The sequence below is a fragment of the Cibotium barometz genome, chromosome 1, assembly GCF_041138505.1.
Source record: "Cibotium barometz isolate CiBa-2024 chromosome 1, ASM4113850v1, whole genome shotgun sequence".
Classification (NCBI taxonomy): domain Eukaryota; kingdom Viridiplantae; phylum Streptophyta; class Polypodiopsida; order Cyatheales; family Cibotiaceae; genus Cibotium; species Cibotium barometz.
In genome coordinates, this window is record NC_141046.1 from 8,786,784 (window position 1) to 8,800,883 (window position 14,100).

Consider the following 14,100-nt stretch of genomic DNA (forward strand, 5'->3'; position numbering starts at 1 on the left):
GGGGTCTAGGTCACGAAACTTAATCGTGTAATTTTGAGAGCAAAGAACAAGATTGCAAGCAATATTTGACCGCTATTATCATGCAAAATCACTTAAAATTTCAAGCCAACAATTATGAAAAGTTATAATACAATGAAATAAAGGTATTGGTGATTAGTTAGGGGTCCCCTTCTATCAATTATCTCTTGAATCAAATCCATATATGCCAATGAGTTTATGTCAAAATCCATGGCCCCAATACCAATAAAAAGGTCTATTCCACTAGTGGAATCATCATCCTTCATATCACTAGCATCTTTTGATGTGTTTGTTTCATCATCATCCTCCACATCATTAGCGTCTTTTGATGCATTTGCTTCATCATCATTTTGGATATGGGAACATAACATGAGAAGGGGAGGATAGTTGCACAAGATAGCTGTGTGAAGAGGGGAGAGAGTAGTGACAGGGGACTTGACACAATTGCGCAAGGTGTACAGTTCTTCAATGTACAGTTACAGCCACGCGAGGCTATACATGCGACTATGGGCACGGTCATAGCCCCATGTATAACTACGTACTGTGAAAAAACAGAATACCCCCTTCCTGTGCAATGCGTCGCCTGTTCTCTAGCAAACATCTCCTCCTTTGAACTCGAATCTTGCCTACCAAACCCTCGATATGGCATGCCCTTGCACTTTACCCTAATCTCCCTCTTACCCTTGCTATCAAGCTCTTCTCACAAAGCCTTTTCCTCTCAAGCCCTCACCTCTACTCCCTTCACAAGTAAGAAAGGTAGAGCTCTCTCCACACCCTAACTCTACCTTGCCCTAACTCCTTGTTGCCCTTGCTTGTAAGCTCTTCTCACAAGCCCTTTTCCTTCCAAGCCCTCACCTCTTCTGTCTCATGTTCTCCCTTTACCCTCTTCTCCCTTCATAAACGAGCTCCCTTTTCCCTTCACAAGCAAGAAAAACCTCTCTCCATGATGATAAGCATCACAAGCAAGCTTAAGGTAATCTCAAGCAAAACAAAATGATTACATGTTTTATTTAGGGTTTGAGAATTACCTCAATGTGTTGTCCATCTTTCTTATGTTTCCATGTTCTCTTTCTCTTGTATGCATACCTTAATAGTTCACTTAAGTTGTTAAATAAAAGCTTTACTAATCATTTTATTTTTGTGGCTAGGTCAAGGTAAGCGGTCCACATGTTTGGCAAGGAGGCCGCTTAGAACTTAGGCTTCTCCAAACTCCCTCAACCACCCACAACCTTCTAGCAAGCATAAGAGGTACGCCCTTGATTTGAATCTTTGCTTTTTTGCACCTCCGGGTGCCTAAGTAGGATTTATTCTTCAATTGTGTTCTTTTTTACTATGCATAGAACTCATGCATAAGCTTATAATTACATAGCTTACGTATAAGCTTTATGCATACATGCTTTATGAAAGCATGCATGCATAAAGCTTATGCATAGGCATAGCTTTGTGGATTAACACTAGTTCTGTAATTGGACATTAAAGTGTCCTGAGGACACTAAAGTGTCCTGAAAGCTAGCATTTTTCTTGAATTTTTGTGGGCAATCTATTAAGAGTTTTGAAATGCTTAACATCCACAGATGTTCCTCAAGACCCCAAAAAAAATTGAGATTTTTTAAATTGCACTTTTCTTAGCTTTTGCAAGGTAATATTTTAATTTTCTTAGACGCATGCTGATAAAACGCATGATTTTTGCTGTTTTCAAAATAGTAGTAATTTGTACATAACTTTTAGAAGGGACATAGTTTGATCATGAAACTTGGCTTGATGGAAAGCCCATGATGTAAACTAAATCTTGGAATCATCAAACGATAATTATTGGATAAATTTTTGACTCGCTAATATTGAAATGATGTTTTTTATACAGGTGGAGCATGAATTTTTCTCCTTCCATATGCAAGCTAATAATGTAAAACTTGAGGTGCACCCATGTTATATAGGGTAAATACTACTTTGTTTTGAATTTTTCAAAACTTTAGAGCCACTTTTTGGGCCTCTTCTCATACATGGCCTTTTGCGCAACTTGTTTTTAATACGTAAAATGTCTAATTATGAGTCTAATTTTGATTTTCATCAAAGGGGAAAGCTGTGTAAGTGCATTATTTGTTGTAACTATAGGTGTAGACTACTTGTGCAAGCATAGTTATGATTAGTTTTTGAAAAAAGATGATTAAATTTTATATTTTTATTTTTTACAGTTTTTTTAGAACTAGGCGATAAGAACCTACTTAAGTGGAGGCTAAGTTAGTGTCATACACATCAAATTATGGCTTATTTATCTCATCTCAAGCATGAAAACCAATAATCAACATTCTCATTGATAGGGCTATAATTTTTTTTAGTGGCGTGATTGAGTTTTGATAATACGCGTTACTTTTGCTGATTTTATACAACTTTTTTGGAAAAAATTCTAGGAAAGGAAAATGATTTTTTTGGTGAACTTCTACCTCCTTGGACTGATGTATGCTATTAAAATATCTTGGGAAAAATGCTATTGATATCATTGGATTTTTTTTTTGAGAGAATGATGCTTGCATATTTGGAAAAATCCTGAAAAATCCTGAAAAATGTTCATTTTCAAGACATATGCTACTTTGTTGCTTATGTACTTCCAAATAAAAAGGCATTTTATATGTTTAGCATTTTTTACATAAGCATAGGGTTATGTTCTACATGCCCAATGAAGCATTTTGGTTTTTAAAGCCTACATTAGGAGTTTGATTTTTTTTCGCAACCCCCAAAAAAGGACACTCAAGTGTCCTGTTTTGGTACCAAACTAGTGTTAAGCTTATGCATAAGCTCTATGTATGCATGTATACATAAAGCTTATGCTTAGAGATTGTGCATTATGCTTATGCATAAGCTTAATGCATAGAGCTCTATGCTGGTGCATGAGCCTAATGCATAAGCCTATGCATAAGCTCACGCATGAGCTCTGTACATACAGCTTATGCATTAAGCTCTGCACATGAGCTTATGCATTAGGCTCATGCACAAGCATGGAGCTCTATGAATTAAGCTTATGTATAGGCATAATGCACAATCTCTACACATAAGCTTTAATGCTACATAATGCTATGCATGAGCTTAATACATAAGCCTATGCATAGAACTCTATACATGAGCCTATGCATTAATCTTTATGCATAGAGAAAGATCATGCATAAGCTTATTCATAGAGCTTAATGCATAAGCTCTATGGTACATTGAGCTTAATGCATAAGCTCTATGGTGCATAGAGCTCATGCATCAATTAATGCATACTAATATACGCAAGCTTATGCATGAGGTTAATGCATAAGCCTAATGCATAGAGCTTATGCATGAGCTTAATGCCTAAGCCTATGCAACATAGAGCTTACGGATTAGCATATGTATAAGATCTGTGCATAGAGCTTATACATGAGCTTAATGCATAGGCTTATGTATAAGGTCTATACGTTAAGCTTATGCATGAGCTCTATGCATAAGCTTAATGCATAGAGCTTAATGCATAGGCTTATGTATAAGGTCTATATGTTAAGCTTATGCATGAGCTCTATGCATAAGCTTAATGCGTAGAGCTTATGCGTAAAGTCTATGATTTTTGCTTAAGTTATTGTCTATGCTAATTCTAGTAGTGTTAATTTTTATAGATGTGCCCACACCACCAGAGAGTGATCTGGCATATGGAGGGGCATCCCGGAGTATACTTCCTATGCCAAAGGATGACCCATTTTTACGTAGTGTCTATAAGGCACAATCCACTTGGTGTGGCAGCTAAACTCTAAGTATGGGGCCAAGCTATTAAGCCGCTCGAGCATATCCCCCACCTTCTATGTACCAGAGACTTCATCTATCTTGCACAATCACCCATTTCCATGCATCCCACCAGCTTCCCTACCCCGCCCACTTCCACTTTGCCTACCCCTCTCCCTTCCACTGCCTACTCCTCGTCCTTCGGCTCCTACAACAACATTGTAATGCTCATGTGTATGAATTATATTTTTTTTTTGTATTTGTAATGTTTTAAAATAGGGATAGAATGGGAGAGATGTGGGGACACATCTCTCCCATTCTATCTCCATTTTTTGTTGTTTGGAGACTGTAGCATGTTTATGCTGCATGTGGGCACTACTACATGGCTATAGCTGCATATCCCTAGTCGTGTGCAGAACCGCACCTATAGCCACATGAGAGATGTTTTTTCAACTTGGTTTCTTTTATTGTCGCATGATTCTGAACACGCATATGCTCCCTACAATCTGCTGTTGTTGTGAACCATCTACTTGATTGGTTATTGGTGGTACGTCATGTTCTCCTACTTCACCTATATCTTGATTTAATTCCAGCAACTCTATGCACTCATCAACCTCCTCATTTTGAAATATCATTCTTGACTGAGGAGCAATTTGCAAGATATACCATCGCCTGGCATCAATATTTAGGTCCGACTGAAATAACACAACCTACTTAGAGGATCCTGAAGAACACTAACTACATATACATAAAGAATGTGTATTAGAACCTTCACTTGAAATCTGTTTGATGGTTACATGTTCACAATGTTGAGGTAGCAAAAATGTCTCTTTTTTATCTTACCAAATCTTGGTGTAATCAATTGCATAAACCCACTTTGATGCCTTCTTATGGTTGCATAAGGACCTCAACGTACCACCTTGAACCACTTGACATCCAATATATATATTTATGAAGTTCTTAATTGAACCTTCAAAATATTTTCAATTGTCCATAGTAATGTTCCATAATAGTAATCAAGCTTGTTGATGAGAAATTGAGTACCTACAAAAGAGATGTCATGACATGATTGCTCTATGTGATCTTTAATCCAATTAGAGACTAAACAAAAGAAGATTAAAAAACATTACTCTACCTGTTCTCATGCCATCTGGAGGAAGAATACTTGTAGACTCCCAAATGCGCTTCCAATCTTTTGCACGAAGTGTTTGTGAAGGAATGTTACTCTTACTAGCAACATATTTAGGATGATCTGACGAGAGAAATCATGATGATTATCGAATATGGTCTTACACAAACCATCAGCATACTCATGTACTAAATAACGAAGGGCCACAAACAGGATATGCATGTTTACCCGATGTTTTCAAACCTGTTAAAATATAAATAAAAGTTAGAATAATAAAGTCAATAGTTGTAATTAATATAACCCAATAGTATTAGAGTAGGGAGTTATTTGAATTCTTACCAGAACAATCGATTCCAATATGCATCTTTCTATGCATAGAAATTAATTCTAATGAAAATAACGCTTTTATAATAAAAATATTTCCAATATGCATCTTTCTATGCATAGAACTTAATTCTAATGAAAATAACGCTTTTATAATAAAGATATTTCCAATATGCATCTTTCTATGCATAGAAATTAATTCTAATGAAAATAACGCTTTTATAATAAAGATATTTCTAATATGCATCTTTCTATGCATAGAAATTAATTCTAATGAAAATAACACTTTTATAATAAAAATATTTTCAATATGCATCTTTCTATGCATAGAATGAAAATAACACTTTTAGAATACACAAACGGAGGGGATTACTCTTTTTGAATAACATAAAGATAAAACTTATTTCCACAAAATTCAAGAAAATTTTGCCATAACCTTCTTTGTATGGCTGACCATTTCTCAATTTTTACATTCTAAATCTACTTAGAATTTACCCCAAGATGAATTAAAACACTATAATCTAATCAATTTTCACTTCTAAAGAGCAATCAATAGGAAAAGTTTAACTTATTTTGTTTGTTTCTCATTTTAGCATAAAGAAAGGCTGAAATTCTTAATGAAGAGAAGGGGGAAGCCTTTCTATCAAGGCATAACATCCAATTTCACATTTAAAAAAAGAAGAATTCAGAAAACCATAGAATAGAATTAAAAAAATAGAATTTCTAACTTACATGGAGTTTTGTGAGCTTTCCTTTGGCTTTAGGGATTGAGGGTTCTACTCTTGCTTGGATCAAGAGTGGCCACCAATTCTTTGTGGTGGAGGGTTTTTGGCTCTAGGGAGGAGTAGAGTAACAGTGCATAAACACTATTAAGCTTTTACAAAGGGGGAGGCTTCTATTTATAGGAAAAAGTGTGCCTCTAACCAGGCAAACTGATTCTAGAATTTTGCAAATCAGTTTAGTCACTTTTTGACCATTTTTAGGTCAGTTTAGCTTACTTTTTGGAACTAGACTTGAATTGGCAGAGAGGAGAGATGAAATATCTCATTTTATTGATTTAAAAATGGAAAGCAATGATGAGAAAAAGGCCCCTCCTTCATGAGGGGGAATCTCCATTTTGAGGTGTCAAAAATCAGCTTTTTAAACTATTTTCCTTGGTCCTTAGTCCACTCTTCATCTTATGTGAGTATTTACTCATTTTTAGGAGGTTTTCTTTTATTTCTTCAATTTATCTCCTCACTACATTTGGATTAATCTTATTGGTCCATAGGAACCTTAATCCAAAATTTTTAAAAAATGTGGACCCTCAGGATAAGGTCTTTTTTTACCTATTTTCAATTAATTCCAATTGCACATTAGAAAGTTCTTTTTGAATTTTTGTTTCAGGGGAAACCATTTTAAACATGAGGAGGATTTTTATATCCAAAATTATCTCAATTTTCAATTATCTTCCTCTAGACATTTTCTCTCTCTAGACCAAAACAAGGTAAAATAGGATCTTTCTTTTATTTCAGAGAGGGGAATAATTATAAGATCAGAAGAGGAGGTTCTTAAACCTGTACACCTCAAAAGCTGGAGGGAGGAATCTTACAACGTGACACTGAGCGTGACGGTGGCTGTGAGGGAGTATGTGATGGTGGCTATGAGCCCTGACGTGACGGTGCCTGGGAGGGGGTGCATGAGTGTGTCTGGGAAGGGGTATGTCTCCTCATCGGACTCGCAGGCACATAAGGTTGTGGAGTGACATGGGCACTCGAGAGCGGGGTGACTATACCAGGGAATCTAGGAGGAGGATGGGCATACATATACTCTGTAAGCTCAACTGGGCCAGGGTGGCACCCAAAATGATTTAGTATCTCCATCATCCAAGTGCCATACACAAATGGATCGAATGAAGAACCTGGATCCATGAAGAATCTGCAAAAAGAATCCATTTGTATGCATCATGTATCATGAAGTGTATCATGCATCATGAAGTGTATCACATGTAAAATCCCATCTAGGATCCCGTCATATATATCCATGTGAAAAAACCGTCTAGTAGAGTACATGCAGGCATACACGCGATTCTGTAAAAAAAAGTACCAAAAAAGGCCGCCTACCGACCAACATCACTTTCGCATAAAGAAAAGGACACTTGCATAAAGAAAAGGGACACTTGTTGCAGGAAAGAGAAGAAAGGATAGAGACACTTGCATAAAGAAAAGAGACATTTGCATAAAGAAAAGGAAGGGAAGAGATAGGACCAACCGACTCACCTCTTGACAAGTGAGTCTCCTTTTTGGCTTTGGTGTGCACCCATATGTATGCTTCTTCCACCGGCCAGCAAGCTCCTTGCACGTGATGAAGAAGAAGATGAAATTGAAGAAGATAGGGTTTTGGAGTAGGCGGCGGCTTTTGTTTTAAGTATGACATTCATCGCGTTGCGTGTATGATCGCGTGTATGGTAACATTGCAATGCAAATACACGCGTTTTGACACAGGGTAAACGCGTAAATACACGCGGTTATACACGCAAAACAAAGACTTTTTATACTTTGATTAAAAACTGATTATGATTATGTATTTGCTCTTTTGTACACAAAATGTCATCAACCTTCTCAAGCAGTTCTGGTGAAGATCACACAATGCATCACCGTAATCACGATATGTGGTTGGGACAAAGGATCAAGTGTATGTGTAATCGATGTCAAGGATGCATTATACGAGCGCGTCGAATTACCTTGAATCACATCTCCATGTATGGAGAATGGAATAAAACAGGTTTAGAGGTGAGTAGATGTAAATTAATAGTATCCAAATGACTCATGGTGTCCAATTAATGGAGTTGTTAATAAATATACTCTAATTGGAGCAGGATGCAGTACCACACCCTAACATGGTGCCCTACGCTCGGCGAGAGCATGCAAAGCGTCGACAAGATGATGCTGGAGCTTTGGGATCTATTGTCAGAGATGAGTAGGAAAGGGATGACAATAGCCTTGCACCCCACAAAGTCATGGAAGAGGAAGTGTTTGATGATATGGTGCAGCATCTTTTTAGGGATGATCCCAAAGGTATGGACGATGATGAAACTGATCAAGACCATCTTTACAAGGCTTCATCGACACCGGTATTTGAAAGGTGCACATTCTCTATTTTACGTGCTTCACTTGAATTACTCAATCTACAAACAGCTTATGGATCTCGGGGGGTCCACTATATGGAAGCCCCTCCTACGACGTGCGTTCAAGCGGTATTTAAAAATCCCCTTATCTGTGAATTTTGAGCTAATAAAACTATCCCTTTTTCTTTATAAACTTACGGTTTTTTTCCCAAAGTACAATTAAAATACCCCACTTGTAATTGTATTTCTGTAAATTTACCCAATATTTTGGATTTAAAAAACCCCACCTAATGATCGCACGTGGTAGACTTACATATTTTGAGGTGCACCCCCCGAGTTATGGATGGAGCAATGCAAGTCTTGACACATTATTGAAGTAAGCATTCTAACTTGCAAATTTGAATTTGTGGTTAAGGGTTTCGCAATGAATAAAGCTCAATATGTTTTAATCATCGTTAATTGATGATATTGGATGCAGGCTATTATCAAGCATGCTTCCAAAGGGGAATAGACTACCCACCTCAAGAGACATAGCGAGGCACTATGTGACATCTCTTGGAGGATTGGATTATCATCGCATACATGCATGCGTCAATGATTGCATTCGCTTTCGTGGGACGCATAAGGAGGCTCGACATTGTCCCACTTGTGGTGGTGAAGCAAGGTATAGAACAGATGTGCACTTTCCTATAATTCCTCGCATCAAACACATGTTCAAGTGCAAATCCATAGCAGAGCTCATGCCATGGCATTCCTCACGTCGATCGGATGATGGCATGTGGAGAATTCCCGCAGACACTCCTGCTTTTGGAAGCATATTGAAGATGAGTGGCCCAGCTTCAAAGTAGAGCCCATAAACTTGAGACTTGGCCTAGGTATGGATGGAGTGAATCCATTTGGTTTCAAAAGCATTGCATACAGCATGTGGCCAGTTGTGTTGGTGGTGAATTACAACCTTCCACCATCAATGGCGATCAAGAAGGGACATCTTATGTTATCCCTTCTAATTCCAGGGAAACATAAAGTAAAGCACATGGATGTTTATCTCGAACTGTTGATTGATGAGTTGGAGGAACTATGGAGAGGTGTTGCGGTGGTGGACGTAAGTAGGCCTCCCTCCTCTCGACACTTCGACTTGAAAGTAATGTTGATGTGGACAGTGCATGACTTTCCATTTTTAATATAAAAGCGTTATTTTCATTAGAAATATCTGTGATGGATAACTTATCACAATATATTGTTGAGAGGGATTCTATCTGTGACAAATGTTATATCCTGACTCTCTTCACTTGCTAATTAAATATGAAACTGAGGTCAATTGACACCCAAGCAAGAGGGATGTTACGGGTTTAGATGACCCAATAAGTGAAAAACATATCTTGGGTCAAGTTGATTGTGAGTGAATCCGATCAATGCCCAAGCTAAGTTGATTGTGCGTGAATCCGATAAACTCTTTGAATGTGATTCATGTGAAGACATTGTGAGTGAATCCAATGTCGGAGTGAATCCAATTAATTATGTCTCACATAGTGTGATTGTGAGTGAATTTGATCAAATCTTTGAACACGTGCAATTTGTGTGAAGATGTGAGTGAATCCAATTAATTATGTTTCACATAGTGTGAGGAATTTGTGAGTGAATCCAATGTGGAATGAATCCGATTAATTATACATGGTTTATGTGCAAAGCATGGTAGAAAGTGATTTCCATTTGTTAGAATTATTTTTGTGAGTGATTTCAAAGTAATTGTGATCTAACATTGTGTACTATGTTGAGTATAGATCATGAAATCGAAACAACCAAGGTGGACATTGGACGGGATTATATGGCCGCACTTGTGCTAAATATTTGATTTTGTATGGTTTGGCCCATTACATACATATATTGGACAAGGTTTATTTTTTATGAGATACTTTAAAAGCATTGCACTATGGTTCAATTTTGTAAAAGCCCAATTTTGGAAAAGCTATGCTATTTATGGCTCCAAGGGCTAAATTTATGATACAAGTTGCATCCTCTTCAAGGTAATCTTTCCACTGTACTACTAGATGTTCTACAAGAGTTCTAATTTGGAGTTGCCTTTCTCTAGAATCTATGATTCTAATGGGATGTAATTCAAGGACTCCTTGAGTAGGGATTACAACTTGTTTATCTCATCAAGAATATGATCGAGACTGGATACATAAGGTTTTAACAACTTACATGAAATACATTATGGACTTTGATATGGGCTGGGAGTTGGAGTTTATAGGCACTTTTACCTAGACACTTTATAACTGTATAAGGACCATAATACCTAGGGCTGAGTTTCTTATATTTTCTAAGTGATAGTAGCGAACTTTATTTGGGTCGCACTCATAGAAGAACTTTGTCTCCTTCCTTGAAGATCCTTTCAGACCTCTTGGTGTTAGCATAATGCTTTTGTCGATCTTGAGCAGCTTTAATATCCTTTTGGATTGCCTTGGTCTATTTCTCCATCTCTTCGAGCATTCTCCTAGATGCCTCAACTCTTATGGTCGAATCAAAGAAATTTAGAGGAGATAAGCATTCTTACCTCTTGAGTGCTTTAAATGGTGACATTTTTATGCTTTGATGATAAGATGTATTGTAAGCAAATTCACTAGAGGAAGGTATTGAATCCACCTTCTTAGTTCTCGTCCACAATATGCTCTGAGAATGTCTTCAATTACCTGATTGACTCTCTTAGTCTGGCCATCAATCTTTGGATGATAAGCTGTGCTAAAGTAAAGTTGAGTGCCCAAGGCTTGAAATAAGTGTTGAGAAAATGTGGTGCTCATGCTAGATCAAGTGTGTGGAGAGGAGAGACTCAAAAAGTACAAGAATAATATCTTGCTTATTAAGTTGTTTATGCATACAACTAGGCTTTGCTCACATACAAAATGCCTCATGGCTTCACCTTTAAATAGGTGAACAAGTGGACCTTAAGTCCATTCACACTCACACCCTTCTCTCACCCTTCTACATAACCTTAGTCTCTTAATACCCCCCCTCAATACCAACTATGGAAGGATGGAATAGGTGGTATTGGACCATAGGATGCCTTTATAACCAGGGATTTAATATTTACGTGATCACAAGATTTTTTGTGATAATAACACATGTGAACAAGTTATTCACATGTTCTCATGTTACCGTTCACAAAATAACAGGTCACTTGCCATTTGGGAACCCCTTAAATGCTTGGCTACACATGGGAATAAGCTATTCACATGTTTTTATGTTACCATCTTCACATAATAGCAGGTCAGTGGGCCACCTAAGAAGATTTTTTAGGCCCGACAAAGATAATTTTTTTAGGCCCTTGTGAAAGCTTTGTGAATATAACATGTGATCACAAGATTTTTTGTGTTATTAACATGTTCACATGTTCTCATTTACGTCAGTGAAATCCCTGTTTATAACATTAGGCATACAAGGCTTGAATATAGGTGTGGTTATCTAGGATTTACAAAAGAGTTCCTGGAGCCTTAGAGGCTAATACAATGTTGCCGTCTAAGTCTTTCTTTGTTGTCGATGAAGATGTACACCTGGATGATGGTGCACCCCACTCTTTGTATTTGCTTGACTTCTTGTAGATGACATGCTTAGGAGATACATGCCATTGCTTCCACCATATGCTTTCCACCTTGACCATTCTCAAACAATGATCAAAAGCAAGCTACCACCCTTGCTTAAATGGTTTGCTTTTAGATGGTCCTCCAACATGCTTTATGCTTCCTTGAATAATATATCTCCTCCATGAGTAATGAGGTAGATTTAAATGGGGAAGGGAAAGGAAGGGTCTTACCACTTGCCTTATGGATTGGTCAAGGGCAGTGTCTACTCCACAACTACAATAGCTTTTATGCATGTTGGTTAACTGATACCCTTTAGGGTTTGAAGTTACGAGCTTAATGAGTAAATGGTTGAGGTAAATACTCAAACAAATAAGGTTTATCATCTTTGGCTCAAGAAGGAGAGGACATGGCTCATAATGTTGCCAATGCCTCTTACAAAAGTAATGCCAAAAGATGCTTAAAATCATGACAACCAACAAGGTAGAGCATTTAGGGATTCTATGCTTAACCTTACAATACATCTTATACGATGAAAATGTAATATATGCAGCGGAATGACATGCCTTGGGCTTGGAAGGTGAGAACATATGGCTTATGGCATGCCTATGCCTCTTACAAACAAGGGACTCAAGGATAATACACATAAACATTGAAGATGAGCACTTAATGTACATGTGCCGAGCTTTAAGAACACTCAAAAATCTGAGTTTTATGATAAAAAACCAGAATTCTTCAATCTCTTTAGCTTATGAGATGAAGACAATTGGTTCATGGTTGCACCATTTCTTTTTGGAAGAAGTGGTTTGTCGATGAAGACTTGAATGTGGCACTTATGGTGTGTGTCTGGCCTCCATGTTGATGAAGAAGAGCCTTCTTAATGTAGATGACCTCCTCCTTTGATGGTTAAAACCACCTTAGTGTTAAGCAACACTTTGGTTGATGATTAATATCACCATTAGTGTGTATAAAACACAATTAGTGCTAAAAGCACATTTTTAGTATAAAATAACACTTATTTTGGTGATTAACTCACCATTAGTGTTTAATAACACTATTAGTGTTTAAGAATATTTTTCCTTTGCTAGATTAACAGAGTAATTAGTGTTAAACAACACAATTAGTGCTTAGAAGCTTTGAAAGCTTAAAAATTGATGTTGATGTTGAAGCTTGACGGGCATGAGGCTTATGGCTACCTCCTGTGGATGAGAGCCACTTCAAAATCAAGATACAGATCAGCAATACTCATTCACACTCACACTTGAGTGATTAGAGGAAGGGAGTAGTTGATTAGAGCAAGAAAACCCAAAAAACAAGCTTTTATGGAGAGCTTGAGGGAAAGGAAGAACCACCGCCTAGTCTTTTGCTGATTTTCGGCGCGTTCGTGGTCGTTTTGAGCTCAGATTACAGCTGTGGAGTCCTCATACATTGGGCTACCAAATCCCTAAGACTACTTGCCTTATTGTGGTCTACAGCCAAGCAATGGCTGTACGACCAGCGCAGCAGCGAGACGGCTTCAGATAGCAATGCCGCGTCGAATACAGGACTAATCACCCTATCGGCAGTACGATTAGATGCGTCGGCATCTCCTCTACAACTTTCATGAAGAATTCGTTGAGAGATATGCCCTCTACAAGCTTGTGGAAGGCCTCCACCATGAAAGGGTTAAGCTCCACACAAGAAGGATAAGCAAAAAGGGGATATTTTTTACCTATTCTACACCACAAGTGGTTCAAATCACCTAAGCTCTAGATACCATGTTGAGAAAACGTGGTGCTCATGCTAGATCAAGTGTGTGGAGAGGAGAGACTCAAAAAGTACAAGAATAATATCTTGCTTATTAAGTTGTTTATGCATACAACTAGGCTTTGCTCACATACAAAATGCCTCATGGCTTCACCTTTAAATAGGTGAACAAGTGGACCTTAAGTCCATTCACACTCACACCCTTCTCTCACCCTTCTACATAACCTTAGTCTCTTAATAATAAGGACTGCTAGAACTTTGAAGTGAAGTCAGAATCCCGGTCACTTTCTATCCTTTTTAGGAGACCATGAAGTTTGAAGACTTCCTTGATGAATATTCGAGCAACATCAGAAGCTTTGAAGGTCTTCTTTGCTGGTATAAGGTGAGCTACTTTGGTAAGTAAGTCCACTACTACCAGAATGGAGTCATATCCTCCTTGTACAGTGGGGAGACTTGTGACCAAATCCATA